The sequence below is a fragment of the Bos taurus genome, chromosome 27 (assembly GCF_002263795.3).
Source record: "Bos taurus isolate L1 Dominette 01449 registration number 42190680 breed Hereford chromosome 27, ARS-UCD2.0, whole genome shotgun sequence".
NCBI lineage: Eukaryota > Metazoa > Chordata > Mammalia > Artiodactyla > Bovidae > Bos > Bos taurus.
Window position 1 is genome coordinate 36,742,549 of NC_037354.1, and position 18,625 is coordinate 36,761,173.

Sequence of the window (18,625 nt, forward strand, 5' to 3'; positions counted from 1 at the left end):
GGACTGTGGTCAAGGCAAGATTCCCAGAGAGTATCAGGTCCTGCCGTCTTGATTCTGAACTTGGAGCAGATACAGGAAGGGAGGGCTGGGGCTCAGACTTTCAGGGGCGGGACACAAGTCCCAGATGGGGCGCTGGGGGGATGTAGTCAGGCCCAAACGAGATGAAGCAAAGAGTTGCCAGCAGTTTGAGGGGCTCTCAGAAGAATCATTGAGTAGATGAATCACAGAAGAAAGCCTTTGTAGGTGACTCCATCAAGCCAACCACTCAGAGCCAGGACTGTGTCTGTGCTCCTCTCATTAAAGCCAGTTCAGCACATCGATGTGGCTGTGTTTAAGCTTCTTGACTTTCTCCACCCAATGGATTAATCCTTATGGTCATGTTCCCCTTATCAGTGGATGGAGAAGCTCCGCGGTCATTGCCACCGTGTCCCCTAAAGGACACATCAAGGCTACATGAGCAGCGAATAGAGCTGGATTTGAACCCAGGCACTCGAACTCCAGAGTCCCAGTCGTCACTTTAAGCTCTGCTTTCTCCTGGTCTCACCCTCTCGCTAGGAGCTGGAATTTATAGTGCCCTAGCAAAGTGTACATCGTCTTCCAAAATTCAGATTCTCTTTCTGATTCTCCAAGTGCACGAGGAGGCCTTATTGTTTATAAGCCTGCCATCCCCTTATCTGACCTTTCACACACACAAAAAACTGACCTGTCAAATCTTCCTTTTTCTAAGTGAGGTTCCCTTACTTTTGCCTACATATTCTGCAGATAATACAAGGATGGAGTTGCAGCAGGAGCTGACGAAGGGGTACGTGAGAAGCAGCAGAAGGGTGACCTGGGAGAGGCCCGTGATGCAATCACTAGTCATTGGACCTCCTGGGCCTCCATCTCCCCGTCGGTAAAAGTGCCGAACAGGGATATGGTGCCATCAACTGAAAAGCGTGGGAGGCTTGGGTATCCACCGGTTTCCCCATAACCCTCAGGCCTGGAGAGCTTCTTGTAACATCAAACATAGACTCGGCACGTGCTGGCAGGCCCACCAGTGGGTATGTGTCCAAGATAAGTGAGACCCTACCTTCACGCACAACACCTGTACGTGAGTGTTTGCGGCGGCTTTGTTTATAATCGCCCCAAACTAGACCTGACCCAGATGTCCCTGGCGGGCGAGTCAATGGACCCTGTCACATCCATGCAGTGGATCACTGCTCAGGAATGAATCACGGATACAGCCAGCAACACGGATGGCTCTCAGATGCAGCTGGCATGATCCGGGTACAGAGAGGCAGAACCAGGGGCGGAGAACAGAACTGTGGGGCTGGGTGGTGAGGCTGTGACTAGTGAGGAGCTGCCTGAGAGAATCTGGGGGCCTGATGGAAGCATTTGGTCTCCACTGTGATGGACGTGGCTCCGTGCATTCATCATAACCCACAGGACTGAACAAAAGAGGTGGATTTCACTGTTACTGCTTTTTTTTTTTTTTTAAACTGCTTTAAAACTCAAGCCCAGATCCCCCAAGACTGAAAAGAGAGCCAGACTCCCCATTGGGAGGAAAGAAGGGGTTTCCAAGTGAACTCGGTTCCCGGGGGGCCCACCTCCCACACCCGCCTGCTGGGCCTCCGTAGACACTGCTGCCCCCCAAGGACAACACTCTTCCCCTCATTCTCTCAGGCCCCCCCAAAGGCTCGGGAGTCCAACAAGGGGGAAGGAAACCCAGAGGTTAAGGCCCAGCTCACGGGCTCCTGCCTAGCTCTGCTCAGCAGCAATGGGATGGGGCCCTTCTCCCACCACCACGTGGGCAAAGACCCGGAACCCCAAGAAAGTAAAGTCAAGAGGAATGGCTTTGGTACCCAGGGCCCAGCTTCCCAGCCCCTCTTCTGAAGGAGGACTCGTCTCCGGACTGACTGACACTGGGAACGCCCACCCCCTTCAAGGGAGCCGCCTTTACCAGGGTTGCCAGAGAAAAGACAGAAAGCTCCATAAATTGGAATTGCAGATAAGTGAGGAGTAACGTGTTGGTGTAAGTGTGTTTGCTGTGTGTCTCGTGCGATATGTGCACCCATTTTTTTAACTGCTAGATTCCCCAAGTGAACTCTCGGGGCAGCCCTATCCTCCCCCACGCCCCCCACCACGGTGTGGCCCCGCCTACCATGCGTCTGAAGGTGGCTTGTTACGCCTTCCTGCGTCCAAATCCACGCACACACATCGCTTGCCTCCTGGCGCCTCCCCTGGGGACTGCATAGCTGGGTCTGTTAGGAAAACCTCTCTACAAACCTGGCCCCAAAGCAGACTGGGGCGCTGGGGAAGGGGCAGAAAAGGCCAGCAAAGGAGATACTCTCTTCAACCTCTACTCCCCACTGGAAGCTGGACTCCAGGGCCGCGGGTGGGAAAGGGAAACCCAGCAAGACTCTGCTCACAAGCAGGCTGGGGAGAAGGCAGGCCCTCCGGGATGCATCAGACCCCCTGAAAAAGACATTAGGGCTCATCCTTGAGATGTCCCCCTCAACTCAGATCGACTCTGCCACCAGCCTGGGTCCTCCCTGGTCACCCCTAGGGGACTCTCAGCAGTCTCTACACTTTCCAAGACCCCATGATTGTGACAGGTGTCTGGGGGAGGTGTCACCCACTGGCCCCCACCATGTAGGGAAGGGAGTGTCACTTCTCTTCTTGGGCTTTTTTTATTTTGCCATTAACAGAGGGCAAATCGGTGCAGAATTTGTATTAAAAACCCCAGCCGACTCGAAGCAGCTGCTCTCCGTCTGCAGGGGTAGATGGAACAAGGTTAAACTGAAGTGCCTGGGACTTGGGTTCAACTAGATCTCGGGAAGTTCCGATGGCCACAGAGGGAATGGTCCCCGCTTACGCTCGGGTCCTCTCCTGTTCTTGGCTGCCCCAAACTCGGGTGAGAGCTGCCCGGTGTGGGGACTGGGCGTGTCTCAGCCTCATCCAGCACTACCTACCGGTCACCTGTTGCTATGACGACCGCGCATCTCCCGGCGCCTGTGTTCCAGCTGCTGAGCAAGCGCTGCGCTTACACAGCCACGTCCAGACGGTGCTGGCACTCAGGGAGGTCGCGTTCTGGGGGCAACCAGCACCCAACAGAGCTGGGAGCACGCGGGGGGCTGCAGGAGGGTCGGCGGGGTTTCCTGGAGGCCATGTCGGAGCTGACTCTGGGAGGACTGGCAGAAGTGGGCCCGGAGGAGGTGCGGAGTCGGGGGGCTCGCGGGGGTGGCGCTCCAGGCGGGGGACCCAGCTCGCCCAAAGGCCTGGAGGTTAACACACACACACACAAAACGGAGGGTTTACAGGGAACAGTGTGGCAGGAGACGGGAGTGGAAGGACTGGCTGGCCTGGTCACTGGCCCTGGTGACCGGGGTCTAACTGGATGCTGAGAGCACGAGGGAGAGAGGACCGAGTCCAGGTGCATCTTAGGAGGAGTGCTTGGTGGCAGAGGGGTGGGCTGGTCCAGGGTTAGGATGCCAAGGTCTTGAGCAGGAGACAGGTTTGAAAAGCGCGAAGGAGGCGATTCAGCAGACCCGGGGAGGAACTGGAGATGGGCGGTGAGGCAGGGAGAGGGGAGAGGCAGGTGAACCCCAGCTTCAGATCTGGAATACCAGTCAATTAGCCAGGATGATAGAAAGGAAGTGGATCTGACGTCAGGGGGCAATACTGGGGTTTCATTCTTGCAAAGTCCAGGTGTACTCCCAAGCACCTGCCCGGCCACTCAGACGGTCCCCAGCCCAACAACAGAGTCTGCTCTGCAGTCTCCGCCTGGCCCAGCCCCGCCCCCACAACTACAGCATTGGTGCATGGAGTGGCTTGACCTGGACCTGCAGAGAGGTGATCAGGGTCCCAAGCGGACTTTTAGTGGTCACCGCGGGGATGTCCTAGAGGCATCAAAGAGGGCACCCAAAGTGAAGGAATGTGGCTCAGTCTTGGAGGAAACAATGTGGCGGATGGAGCCCCAGGTGAGCAGTCCGGAGCACCGGCCCCTGCTGTGGAGCACAGCAGTCTTGTCTCCATCTCCTCCAATGATGAGGATGCAAAGGCCAGGGCCCTATTGGGTCTGAGGCTCTTGCTGAGGGCGAAATTAGATAAAGGTGGCTCAGTGCTGCCGCCTACTGCTCGCCTCCTGCCATTGCACACACTCGGCATCACTGAACACCTGGGTCCTCCCAGGGCCGTGCTCTGACTAGGATGGTCACTGAGCCTCAGGGCCGGGCTAATTTCCAACAACTGAACGTCTGATCTGAAGACAGCGAGAAGGTGGGCGTAGCTAGAAGGCAGGAGGTGTCTTGGAGACCAAGGCCACTACCAGTGAGCCTTTTCACATTCATTAGCAAGAGTGATGGCTGATTGCTGCTGGGAAGACATTCAGGCTGGGGCTGGACAAACGCCTGGTCCAGGGGTGGGGGGCGGGGGAGGCTTCAGGAGGCAAGAGGAGGAACATGGACTAGATAGGGGTCTGCAAACTATGGCCCCCAGGCCAAAGGCAGCCACTGGCTGATTTTTGTACAGCTCACAAGCTAAGGATGTTTTTTACATTTTTAAATGGTTGGGGAAAAAAAGATCAGGAATAACAGCTGTGACAAAAATTGCATGGTCTGCAAAATCTAAGGTATTTATCTGCTGTCTGGCCTTTCACAGAAGTTTCTTGACTCCTGGCCTCGGGACACCTGAGGTCTCTGCCATCTGAGATGTTGAGTTGGGGGCCCGGCTACTCTGGGACATCGTCACCCAAAGGTCCTGGCTCCTCCGAGCAGACAGACCTCCCACGACCCCCTGGGACCCTCGTACACAGCATCCAGGGTGGCCAATGTCCTGGGAGCCCCCACCAGGGAAAGGGGAGAGGACCTGCTGTGGGAGGGCGAAAGGACTGGAAGAGGAGCCGCTTGGGTCCACGTGCCACCCCCCAGGGCACTCTGCACCCTGCCCAGCTGCTCCAGTGGAGGGAGTCATGCTCCCCCATGGACCCCGGTGGGGATGACGCGGCCCTCTGAGGCAGCAGTTCTGGAAGGCCCAGATGTGCCAAAAAGTTCCCCTGCACCCAGCGCAACTCACAAGACTTGTCAAAATGACCTCCTTTCGTGCTGCAAATCCCTTCTTGATGAGGAAAACCTGCTGACGGTTCAGTTCCTTCGTTAATAATCCCAAGTTTTTTTAAGAAGGGGAAAAAAAAAACAAAAAACAACCTCAGTTCTTGCTCTTGTGGAAGGAAGAGGAAGTCGTTCATAACATAAATGAGTGAGGCAGGGTTTTCGCCCTCCATTGATTCCTGCCGTCTCCCGTCTGCAACGTTAGGGGCCGTGTGATGAGAGCAAGAACGCCTGATGACCAGCCCTGCGCTATGAGCACAGCTCACGTGCCGGACGCCGTGCCAGGCCCTTTACTGACAACATTGTCGCAGCAGTGCAGGCGGGCTCCTGTCTCCCCATCCCCCCGAGGGTGGTTTTAGGGGGCTGAGCATCATGTTGTCCTAGGCCAAGCTCTGTTTCTCAGCGCCCTGGCTTTGAATGCTGGCAACTCAGCCTGGACTAAGGACCACGAGGGCTTAGGGCTCCAGGACTCTCTGGAAAGGAGGGCAAGGGATAACCAGGGCAGCACACGGGCCTAGGGGTCTGGACGTGGATGGAGGCCATTATCCTGGCTCTCTGCAGCCTGCTGCCATGGGACACCTCCTCAGAGTCCACTCGCGTGGATTAAACAAGGTTACACTTACAATACATCTGTCTGCAGAACAGCCTGGGCCAGTGTTCATTTCCCATACATTTCCTTGACCCGGGAGCTGGAGATTACATTATCAGCCTCTTTCCCTCCAGGTGGTTCTGAGGCTGAGATGGGCTGAAGGATGCAACAGGGCTGTAAACGATAAGCCTGACAGTCATGTACTCACTCAGCAACCACTGATCACACCCTTATCCATGGCACTTCCGGGACTAAGGTGTAGGATGAAGGTGACAAGGCAGAAACAGCCCCTGCCCCCGGGAGAGATTCAAGTCTACTTTTCATAATGAGGGTGCTGTGCTTGTAATTACTGGGGCACATGCTCTCTGTGGTCAAGCATTGGGAAGCAAAAGCATAGGCCCGTGGGCTTCCAAGCCCATTGCCAACAGTCTTGTGACCTGTGGATGGATACGTGAGCCTCTGTTTTTCTATCTGTAAAATGGCATTACATTTGTGAAAATTGAGTGAAATCATATGTATGAAAGCATGCAGCGTGGCCTTTGGACAGGGCAGAACTTTAAAACCGTTACCTTACTCAGATGACACCCCAATAAACAATATGGGGTGGCAGAAACATATTCACCTTAAGGACTGAAGCTATGGGGAAAGTGCAGGTAACCTGAGCCCCCAGCGGAGGGGTGAGTGGACCTCAGAGGCCACCTCTTGCACACATACATGCTTCCCGCAACTCCCCTGAACAGTGCATTCCACAAAGGCTGTCCCCACAGATGTGTTGATGACACTAATCACTCCCCTTTATTGAGCACTTACGATATGCCACACCCATCATCTCATTTAACTCTGACAACAGTGGTACACGGAAGGGCTACTGTTATTCCCATTTTACAGCTGGGGAAAGTGAGGTGCAGAAAGGTCGGTGAACTACCTGAGATCACGCAGCTGGTGCTGAGAGTGCTACCAGTCTGGGTTCTTGGCTTTCTACGGAACTCCAGATTACTGTTACAGCAAATATTGATCAGAGGCCAGACAAGGAATACAGACAAGGCTTTACTGGGGCTCATGCTGCAGCGGGGGGCATCCTCCTCGCCAAGGAGGGCGAGCTTGTGCCTTATATGTGGTGAGGGTAGGGGGTGTGTGGGGATCAAGCCTGAGGATGCCTTAGGTGGTCTGCCCACCCCCTCGGTGGTGTTGCATGTAGGGGGCATGCAGACCCTGCTTTTGCTCCCAACACACTGTTTTGTTCCCAGACCTTCAGAAGGGGTAGTTGGGTTCTTGGCCTTTTTGTATCTTTTGTTCATAATTTGCACCAACTGCTCATGCACGCAGTTATTTTTAGTCCCTTATAATTTCTTTGTACTTCGTTGCTGGAGGAGATGGTCCCAGGTCCCAGCCTGTCTCAAGAGCAGCCAGGATTTGAACCCTCATGCATCTGACCGCAGAGCCCATGGGTTACCCACAGAGCTGTGGGACTGGAATCGCCTGGGAGGGCCAGGGGGCTGGCAATGAGCCCAGGTGCCAGTGAAACACACTATCTGACATTTGTAAAGACTTTACTACATACCACACACTCCTGCGCTGTGTCTTAAAGGGATCTTGCGAGTATAAAAACAGCCGTACCACCTGGGCGCTGTGGAAGAGAACTCACCAGTCTCCTCCGTGTCAGTGCTCTCCAGTTACCGCTGGTACTGACGTCAGCACAGCCGTGCCTGCTTGGTGCTAATAGGTCCAGGTGCTCTGTATCTGCGCCAGCTAACCAAGGCGGGTCTCCGGCACTCTCCCACCAACCGAGGCGGAGATGCAGAGTCACTGGCAGCGGGGTGGCTGCGGGGGCAGAGCTGGAAGCAGACCCAGACCGTGGGGCTCCTCTCACCCCCCCTTCTCACCCCCCGCCCCCGAGCCTCGCAGGGCGCACAACAGGCTTGGCTAACCCCCTTCCCCGCCCTGGATGCGGCTTCCATTTCCAGCTCGCACAGATGGGTGGGGTGAGAATTCCTTTGATTGAAATTTTGCCCAGGAAAATTGGTCTATTTAGCTCCAAATCCTCACCCACGGCAGGAACTTCCCAACGTAAGATTTGGACAGCTTCAGCGGGGAACTCGCCTTCCCAGGAAAGGAAAACAGCCGATCGGCCAAATGACATCCTAGGAAACCAGTGGGTACCACGGCTCCCCAAACTGTCAACATCATCAAAAACAAGGACAGTCAGACACCATCACAGCCAAGAGGAGCCTGACCCTCGATGACAAGATGTAGCATGGCGTCAGGGATGTATCCTGGAACAGAAAGAGGACGTGAGGAGAGGACTAGGGAAGCCTGAACAAAGTGGGCTTCCGATGAAACAAACCGTGTCAACTTTGGGTCACTAACTGTAATAAGTGTATCAGGCTAAGGTGCTAACAACAGGAGAACCTGGGTGCAGTGAGTATGGGAACCCTCGGTACTGTATGTGCAATGTTCTGAAAATCTAAAATTGCTCTAAAAATATAAGACATGCATACTCATTAGTGGTACCACTTAAACTTACAGCTGTCTACTTTTTCACATTTCAATTTGTCTTATTCAACTTGGGCTGCTATCACAAAATACCTTAGACAGGGTGGTTTAAACACAGGCACTACTTTTCTCACAGTTTGCTGGGAATCCAAGATCAAGGTGCTGGCTGACTCGGTTCCTGGTGAGGACCCTCTTCCTGGCTGGCAGATGGCTCTTTTCTTGCCATGTCCCCACATAGCTGAGGCTCTGCCATCTCTTCCTCCTCTTATAAGGGCATTAATCCCATCATGAGGGGTGCACCCTCACAACTTCATCTGACCCTATCCATCTCTCAAAGGCCCCACCCCCAACACCATCACATTAGGGGTTATAACTTCACTGCGTTGATTTGGGGAGAACGCAAACATTCAGTCCATTAACACAATTGACTTTAACAGCAGTATGCGTTCATGCTAAGTCACTTCGGTTGGGTTTGACTCTCTGTGACACCACAGACTGTAGGCTGCCAGGCTCCTCTGTCCATGAGATTCTCCAGGCAAGAATACTGGAGTGGGTTGCCATGCTCTCCTCCAGGGGATCTTCCCCACCCAGGGACTGGCTCCTGCACTGCAGGTGGATTCTTTACCACTGAGCCGCCGTGGAAGCCTCAGTAGCAGTATACGCATGCCAAGAAGGAAAAAGTGGCCCCTTGAAAATGAAAGTGACCCTTCCTATCGCTTCACACTTGTCAGGATGGCTGTTATCAAAAAGGGTAACAAGAGTGGGTGAGGGGGTGGAGAAATAGGAGCCCGTGTCCAGTGTTGGTGGGCGTGTAAAATGGTGAGACTGCTTTCAGAACTAGTGTGGAGGTTCCTAAAAAAATGCAAAATAAGACCACCTTATAATCCAGCAACCCCCCTTCAGGTTGTATACCTGAAAGAACTGACACTGGGCTCTCAAAGAGATATTAGTAACCCCATGTCTATCGCAGCATTATTCAAAGTATCAATAGTATGGAAACCCCTCCATATCCCTCGACAGATGAATGGATAAAGCAAATGTGGTTAATACACATATAATAAATATCACTCAGCCTTAAAGGAAAGGAAATTCTGCCACTTTTGACATCATGGATGGACCCTGAACACACTATGCTGAGTAAAGTCAGTCAGTCACAGAACAAACACTGCCTGACTCCGCCTATACGAGGCACCCAGAGCACTGAAACTCACAGGTGCGGATGATGGGTCTGTGGTTGTTGGGGGCTGCAGGCGGGGAAATGCAGCGGGATGTTCGGTGGATACAGACAACTACTCAAGATGAGCAAGTCCCAGAGAGCTGCTGTGCAGCTCTGTGCCCACAGTTAACGACTTGGCATTGTGCCCTTCAGAGTTTGCTAAGAGGGTAGATGTCATACTAAGTGTTCTTAAACAGGAAAAAAATACCCTATCAAAACAAAATAAAGGGATGCAAGGAAACTTTTGGAAGTGATGGATATGTTTACCACTATGAGTGTGGTGATGGCATAATACGTGCACGCATGTGTCCAAAGTCATCAGATTATACACATTACACATATAGCTTTTTAATATATCAGTTATGCCTTGATAAAGCTGAATGGAAAGCAGGAAGGGAGGGAGGGAGGGAGAAAAGTGATGCTTCCCACCACTCACCTGCCCCCTCCTCCCCGGAGCATGCTCAGGCAGCTGCCGTGGGGCGGGCAGAGCAGCGCACACCCCTCAGCCACCAGCTCTTGTCTCCTGGGAGCATCACTTCCAGAAGAAACAGACTGTGATCCTTGAGCTGCGGTGACGGCCATGCTCCGAGCTGGGTGGAAGCTAGAGGGCGCTGTGCCTATGGCTAGCCCGGCCTTGGAGCCAGAGGAGCCCCCTCCGGGTGGCGAGGGGGCCAGAGCTCCGGAGGCAGCCAGGCAGAAAGAGCAGATGCACAGGGTGGCCTCTTGTGGCTTTCGGGTAAAGGCAGGGAGGCAGGCCGTGGCTTGGCTGTGTCCCAGCTCCGGGGACCCTGAAGAAAGCACGTGTCTCCTTTAAGACTCAGTCTCCTCATCTGTAAAATTCAGACACTTGGTTAGTCTCCACCGCAGCTGCCCCTCGGGACTGCGGTGGAGACTAACCAAGAGCATGTTAATATCAAGACAGGAGACAGCCACCCGAAGACTTGCATGGAGAAGCTGTTAAAGATGCTTTCTTGGGGGATGGGGTTGGATGAGACGGGGCAGGGTTGGGGGAGAACCATTGCCTTCAGTGAACCACCTGCATCCATCATTCGGATAAAGTTACTTGGAAGGCGTGACATTGTGCAGGCAAAGCTCGGCCCTGGGTCAACACAGAGCCCGCACTCGGTAGCGATGCGGACCAGGTGGCTGGGGTTGCACGAGTCGCTCTGTCCTGTGGGGCAGTCAAGCCCCAGGCCTTCCTGGAAAGGCTGAAGGGACGATGTGATAGGCGTCTGGGGAATCTCAAGGAGGGGGACCTGGGGATGCGGACTTCACCAAACCCCAGAACACGACACAAGGGACCTCTCTCGAGATTCGAAGGCGGTGATTTGGGAACGAATTTCCAGAAGCTTATATGTGTATGGAGCTCGTTAGCCCCAGACATGGTGCAGTCTGGCAATCAGAGAAAGGGAAGTCGAGAGGGCTTCCAGAAGTCTCCCATCGTGACACCACACATTTGTCACTGAGGGAGCCAGCAGGTGTGGCCGTGTCCCTGGCCTTCTGAAACTGATGTCTCAGGAGCCAGCTGCACCCGGCCCCTGTCCACCCTCCACCTGCTCAACCCTGGTACCCTCTCGGGAATGCCCACAGGCAAACCACGGGTGTGACCTGGTCTCATAAGGATGGCTGACTCAGGTGCAACGTGGAAGCTGCAGGAATCCAGGCGGGCCCGGGGGGAGAAGGCAGATGGACAGGCACCTGGCAGCCCACGATGAGCGGACACAGACAACAGTTTCCCCCACCTCCATCATCCCTGCACCCTACACACACAGGCACACACCCCACCACACGCAGACACACTCCAGACACAGCACGGCCCTCTGCACGCAGAGACACACACAGACATCCCATCACACACACTCCATGCCCCCACCCCTCACAGTGCTGCCCTGCAAGGGCAAGCACAGGATATAGGGCATGTGTGCGTGCTAAGTCGCTTCAGTCCTGTCTGACTCTTTGCAACGCTATGGACTGTAGCCTGCCAGGCTCCTCTGTCCATGGGATTCTCCAGGCAAGAATACTGGAGTGGGTTTACCATGCCCTCCTCCAGGGGATCTTCCCCACCCAGGGATCAAACCTGCGTCTCCTCTGTCTCCTGCATCGGCAGAGGGGTTCTTTACCACTAGCGCCACCTGGGAAGCCCACGGGATACAGAATCAGGCTCCACTGGTCCTAGGCACATCACTTAACCTCCCCACCACTCGAGATACAGACCTACCAACAAAGAGACTCGACAAAGAACAAACAAGGGGAGAAAAAAGTCTGAAAGAGCTGTGTCATTTATAAGTCAGATTGCAAAGGTAAGCTGTTGCTCTCATTAAGTAGTCAAGTGAGGCAGTCCCAGTGGGGGTGGGTAGGGTGGGCAGGGCTAGGGAGGGCAGGTCGGAAGCAGGAGCCCAGAAGGCGCCCTTGGATCAGCTTTCTGGAGCCCCCTGCACCTCCCCGGGCCAGAGATGAGCCCTGGCACCAGCCACAGGATTGCAGGGAAGAAAAAGGCAAATCCTTTTTCTTACTAAACTAATCCACCTGTTCATTTTTATCCTGAAAGAGACACTTCACCCCCCGAAAGAGCAGGGCAGCCGATCTCACCACACGAAGATGGGAATGTCTGAGCCAGTGGGCTGGCAACTTGTTCACTCAGTTCTCATCCTTTGGTGGCCTCCTGGCTGGGGTTTTGCTGCTGGGGCTGCTCCCTAGAAGGCACAAGAGACCCCAGATGGGAAGGTGTGGGCCTTGGGGAGCAGGGGTTGAGACTTGGGGGGTTGGTGGTGAACCGGTGAGTCACTCCTGTCTTGCAGTGCTTCCCCTACCTCCGTGGGGGGCAGGGGGTGGGGATGATTAACTGTAGGAAACGGCTCGCCAAGAGGAACATAAACCGTGCCTTCCCACGAAATAATCCGCCCAGAGTCAAGGCAAAAGGAAATTGCCTCTCTGTTCCTCCTTCCCATCTGTTTTTCTCCCTCCCCTCCCACAACTGTCTTAAATATACCAACACGATTTTAAGCTTCCACAGGCAAAAAAGTATATGTCACTGCATATATTACAGAGATGTGCAGAATGTTTATACACTGGGCTCACCAACAAGTCCTGCTTTCTTCCATCGCTTCTCCCTACCTCATCCCCAAACTCAGCTCCACTATCTGGTCTGCAAAGGGAGAGGCTTCCAGTTTCAGGGTTCACTGTCCACAGCCCCCAAGACTGCCTGTCTGCAGGACATGGACTGATGAACCAGACTGGAAGCTCCAAGAGGGCAGGGACGCTGTCAGCACCCGGATCGTCTCCCTGGGTCCGGAACTGGACAAACAGGCCCCCCCTGGCTGTGGCAGAGAAGAGAAAACAGGCCCAGGGCATGGCTGTGTTGTGGCCAAGTTCACACAGCCGGCTACTGACACTTCCACAGTGCCCTTCACACCAGCAAGCTTGCCCCCGGGATTGGCTCACCTTCATGCCCTAGAAGCCCCCCTTTGCAGCAGTATTCACCCACAGAACAGGAGCGTCAGAGGAGCCAGGCCCAGAGCTAGGGCAGGGCTCTGCCCAGGCCCACTTGGGCCGAGGCACCTGTGGGCGCGTGTCACCTGCCCCCAGCTGAGCCGGCTCCAGGGCCTGGCATTCGTCCCAGGAACAGGGGCCAAGGGCAAATCGCTTCTTAATTACTGCTTACAGTGCAGGTTTTCTGCTTTGGCCTGGGCAACGGCCAATCCCCAACAACAATCCAGTCTCTTATCAGCCTGCAGAGAATTGATCCTGGGACCTGAGCCTTGCCTGATCCACAGACTCTCCTGTAACTCGAGAAGCGGCAGCAGCCATCTGCAGATGGAGACTCCTCTCTGTAGCTGGCGGAGGCCTGGAAGCCCTCTTTCTGAGCCCTTCTCCCACCCACCATCCCTGGCCCTCCCAGAGTCTGAGACCAGGCCCTCCTCTCAGGAGCCTCACTGCCCAGCCTGGCCAGTACCGCATGGGCCCCTTCACAGCCCAGAGCAATTTCACAATCAGCTCTTATTGGATTTTCCAATATGGATTTAGGAAACGATACATTGGGTTGATTATCACATCCGCGCTGACAGCAAACAACCCCCAAATCTCAGTGGTTCAACACAAACTCGTTTGCTTTTTGCTTGTGTCACCGTCTAATGTGAGTCGGGTGGCTTTCTGAGTAGACGTCCTCTGAGACACATTTATCTAACATTAACCTGGGGAGATAAAACATGAGGAGGATGGCGCGGGTGGATCTGTGGTGAGGACAGGTAGACAGCACTTCTGCACACAGTTCATCAGCCAGAGCTGGCAGTGTGACTGCCAGCTGCAAGGCAGGCTGGGAAATGTAGTCTTCCTGTGGGACAGGAAGAGGAAATGGACAGGTGAGCATCCAATCACTCACAGAAGGAATGATGACACTGGCTCTTCTCGAGGGAGTTCTCTGTGCCATGCATTGTGACGGCAGCTACTTACACATCATCTCATTCAGTCCCCATGACAGCTCATTGAAGACTGTGTGTGTGTGTGTGTGTGTGTGTGTGTGTGTGTGTGTGTTAGTTGCTCAGTCATGTCCAACTCTTTGCAACCCCAAGGACCGCAGACCACCAGGCTCCTCTGTCTATGGAATTCTCCAGGCAAGAATACTGGAGTGGGTTGCCTTTCCCTTCTCCAGGGGATCTTCCCAACCCAGGGATCGAACCTGGGACTCCCACATTGTAGGCAGATTCCTTACCATCTGGGCCAACAGGGGAGCTTACTCATTTTCATTTACACTGAGGAGACTCAAGGAACACACAGTGCTCCAACTCCAAATTCCCTATTCTGACACATGAGTATATTCTCCCCCAAACAAAACCGATGGAGAAGGAAATGGCAACCCACTCCAGTAGTCTTGCCTGGAGAATCCCAGGGACAGAGGAGCCTGGTGGGCTGCCATCTAGGGGGTTGCACAGAGTCGGACACGACTGAGGTGATTTAGCAGCAAACAAAACCAAAACATCATAGAGAAGACTAGAATTCTTTTTGGCCACCCTACCTTCCATCCCAGATTTCCCCCAAATTCACAGTTGTTATCAGTTTGATGTGCGACTCTGTGGATCTTTGCGTACATGCATTTATGCGCGTGAATGTATTCATGGTGATTATTCAGTTGATTTGTCATTTTCTTTAAAAAATAGACCTCTACTACACACAGTTCCTTGGACCACAAGGAGATCAAACTAGTAAATCCTAAAGGAAATCAACCCTGAATATTCATTGGAAAGACCAATGCTGAAGCTGAAACTCCAATACTTTGGCCACCTGATGCGAACATCCAACTAATTGGAAAAGATCCTGATGCTGGGAAAGATTGAAGGTAAAAGAAGAAGGGATTGGCAGAGGACAAGATGGTTAGATAACATCACCGACTCAATGGACACGAATTTGAGCAAACTCCAGGAGATAACGGAGGACAGAGGGACCTGATGTGCTGCAGTCCACGGGGTTGCAGAGCCAGACATGACTTAGCAACTGAACAACAACATCGGATACTACACACATTATTTTGTAACAAAATCTAATACATACCTCCTGATAAGTATCCAGAGTTTTATCACCAGATCTCTCAACCTCCAAGATTTCCATCAAGGAGCAATTCTCTTGGCATAAAGTACAATCTCCATAAGGTCTTGGCTAAAATGCAAATACCTCCCAAGAGACGTGTAGACATGAAACACCAATAGCCACTCACCCCCTTAGCTTGACATCATTTGTCTCTGTAGAGCCAGACACAGAAGGACAGAACCAATGTCTTCTCTTACCCTTGGCCCAGAGCCTGGCTTGGAGACACTCACATCTCTGCCCAAGACTCTGTCCTATGTCGACTGTCTCTCATCAAACCACCCAGGGTGTTGGGGGCCGGGAAAAATGGGTCCCTGGGGGGTGAAGGAAAAACTCACCCTTTTGAAAGTGGGATTAGATGAGACCAACTTGTAAACAACCCGAGTCTGTACAGCTGAATATACTGTGCCCTCAAGTCATCTCATAATCCTCCCAACAATCCCTGCCATGTGGAGGGTTTGGTTACTCCCATTTTATAGCTGGAACCCCCAAGTCCAAGCAGGGAGGTGGATTGCCCAAGGCTGGCTGCTAAGTCATTCCCCCACCTGCACGCAACCCAGCCTCCAGGCTTGGGGGCAGCAGCCTGCCCTGAAGCTTTGTTTAATGGGCTTCTTCTCTCCAGTGCCAGATAGGAACCCAGAGATTTGAACCACACCTAAAAATTATTTAAAACTCACTAAACTCTATGCAAACTCAAGTTTGAATCAAACTTGACATTATTGCATTGACCTCTGAACCATATTTGAGGGACTTTCTGTATCTCTCATATCCTTGAAGACTGAACAGAAACTCATCTATCAGAAGAGGTTGATGATGGCTCTGCCTGAAGGGATCTCTTCTCCTCTGACCTTGGAGCATTTAACATCTGCACCATTAACGGCCGATTAATCCACTTCACCTGTGTCAGCTCTTCTTCGGTGTTGGGCTGCTATTTAAATAATACTTGTCAAAATTTATCAGGAGATTGTGTTGTGTCTCCCCCAAATAGCAGATAATCTCTTTGAAGGCAAAGGCAAAACGCCTGACCTTGACTGTGAGCCGTGAGCCCCCAGAACGTGCAGCCTGATGCCTTGCGCATGGAAGGTCCTCAACCCACACTACGGGGTTTCACGTCACCTCAGCATTTTCATACTTTCATATTTAATGTGTTATTTTCACCGAACAGGATGACGTCTCTTCTAAGTGATCTCTTCACTTCCTTTCCTTAGCACATAATTTTCTCTCTTCTCTCTTTTTTATCAACCATGTTTAAATTCAAGAAAATGTATCTCACCACCCCATAATCATCATCACCACCACCGTCATCACGATGATGATTACCGCCGTCAACATCACCTTCACCATTATTACCATATCACTATCACCACCAGCATCATTAGAATCACCATCATTGTCATCACCATTATTATGATCACCGTAAGGACCATCACCACCATCACCACCGTCACCACCGTCATCTTCATCATCATCGTCTACTGAGGGCCTCCGCTATTGGTCAGGCAGTTGCCATAAGCAACCAGCGTCCAACCATGGCCCCGATGGTCCCTGGGCCCACTGGTGCCACGCCTCCCCCATCGCTACGCCATCCTTTCACTGAGTCCTCCCTGCAGCCCTGTGTCTGCTCATGGGTATGAGGCCCTCCCCACCCTGCATGCAGGGCCCTAAGCGCAGCCTTCAGTCCTCTGTACTGCCCTCTAAGGGAAGTACATTTCCCCCATCTTGCAGATGAAGAAACTGAGGTTTGGTGGGGCTCAGTAACTGACTTCAGGTCTCAGGGCAACCTCTCCAGCACACGTTACAGTGCCCTGTAATGGGGAGGGCGGTTAGTCAAAACTCTTCTTCTGGGTATATTTAACATTCTTCATAATAAAAATTTAAAATAAAGTGACCTCCTCAAGCAAGAAAAAAGGAACATTGTTAAAACAGGTGTCAGGCTGAACTTCTTCACTCGTGTATTCCAAGTACCCAGTATACATGAGGTGCTCAATAAATGGTTACTGAATGGAAAACAAATGAGTGAAAAACATGTGCAACACGCCAGGAAAGCAAGCGGCTGAGCTGGAGCCAAAGCCCACTCGCACATCCCCACGCCACCTCAAGGAGGTCCTTCAAGAAGAGTCCAGTGGTCTCTGGAAGGGAGGTCCCCTCCACGGGAATCTGACCTGTGTCCCCTCACTCCAAAGGCGCTCCAGCACTCAAGCTGGCCGGCATGCCCACCTTCTGAGAGGAAGACGTTTTCCTTTTTGATTCTAGTGCTTCAGGATCAATAGTGGGGCTGCAGAGTTCACAGACAGAAATCGATCGAATCTGGATCGATGTTGACAGCACGGCACGGTCATCAGCTTGCTCGGCAGCTCCTCCTGCTGTCTCCCTCTCCTCTCTCAAAGGCTTCGTCAGGCCCAAGAACGGCCAGGGACGTTACAGACTCAACTGGAAGACCAGGGTCTGACCTGCCACCAACTGGACCCAAATCTCCTACAGCCAGACTCAGGGGACCCGGAGGCACAGAGAGGGTTCTCACGAGGCTAACCCGATGTGGAGGGCCCAGCACTGGTCCCAGAGCGGCGTGGGCTCTCAGTCACGTTCATCCCCTCCATCCCTCCTGCCTGGGGTCCCTTTCCTCAGCCTCTCTGCCTCTGGGGATGGATGGCTCCTTTGCCTCCAAGTATGGAAAGCTTCTGCCAAATGCAGATAATGTGTGCTAGCTCAGCTCAGACAGCTCAGAAAAATAACCGGGACTGGGGGCTCTCGGCACGGTGATCCTTGGTCTTTGGGACCTTCTCAGTCAGCTATCAGCACCCTATTCTGTGGTTTTAGGATGAAGGCTGGTAGACCAGGCTCTCCATAGGTGGTTGAGCCCTGGACATCTTCCTAGGGGGAGAAATTCAAGTGGAGGGAAGGAGAGCAACGTTAGGGATGCTGAGCCTTGCAGGGGCGGCTGCAGGGCCTAGGGACACCTTGGAAAGCATCCAGGGTAGGAGAGAGGAGGCAGGAGGAGTGTGGAGAGTCGGGGCTGTTCTGAGCCATTAGCCGTGAGACAGACAGCAGGTCAGTTAAGAGCCAGGGGCCCCCTGAAGGTTCTGTCCTGGGCAGGGAACATGGGGGCAGCAGGTTGGTGTAAAAACTAGATGGTAAGGGACTTCCCTGGTGGTTCAGTGGTTAAGACTCTGCATTTCCAATGCAGGAGGCCTGGGTTTGAGCCCTGGTTGTGGATCTAGATCCCACATGCTGCAAGTAAGACTGGCATAGCCAGGTAAGTAAATAAAAATAAATATTGAAAGGGGCTTCCCTTGTGGCTTAATTGGTAAAGAATCTGCCTGCAATGCAGGAGACCCGGGTTCAGTTCCTGGGCTAGGAAGATCCCCTAGAGGAGGAAATGGCAACCCACTCCAGTATTCTTGCCTGGAGAATCCCATGGACAGAGGAGCCTGGCAGGCTTCAGTCCGTGGGATAGTAAGAGTCGGATACGACTTAGCAACCAACTCACCGCCAAATATTCAAAAAAAAACAAAAAAAACAAAAAAAAAACACCTAGATGGTGACTGTGACATTCTGGTTACATTGTGAGAAACTCTGCTGATTGATCATGGCCCTCCCCACACAGATCTCAGAGAGAAAGACCATCTTTAGGAGATGGTAAGAACAGCTAAAGTAGGGACAAGA

At 52.9% G+C, this 18,625-nt stretch overlaps 1 protein-coding gene and 1 long non-coding RNA gene across 7 annotated transcripts in view; both read right to left on the bottom strand.

The window, feature by feature from the left end:
* ANK1 (ankyrin 1) overlaps positions 1-18,625 on the bottom strand; it is a 245,260-nt gene that overhangs the window by 178,053 nt on the left and 48,582 nt on the right. The window lies entirely within an intron of this gene.
* LOC132344066 (uncharacterized) lies at positions 9,630-17,454 on the bottom strand. Of its 2 annotated transcripts, none has more exons than XR_009493171.1 (3): positions 15,989-17,454; positions 11,975-12,078; positions 9,630-10,215 (listed from the first exon to the last, which is right to left on the bottom strand). It is a non-coding gene; the product is annotated as an uncharacterized lncRNA (long non-coding RNA). The 2 variants fall into 2 exon arrangements; XR_009493170.1 differs by lacking the exon at positions 15,989-17,454 and adding an exon at positions 15,861-15,981.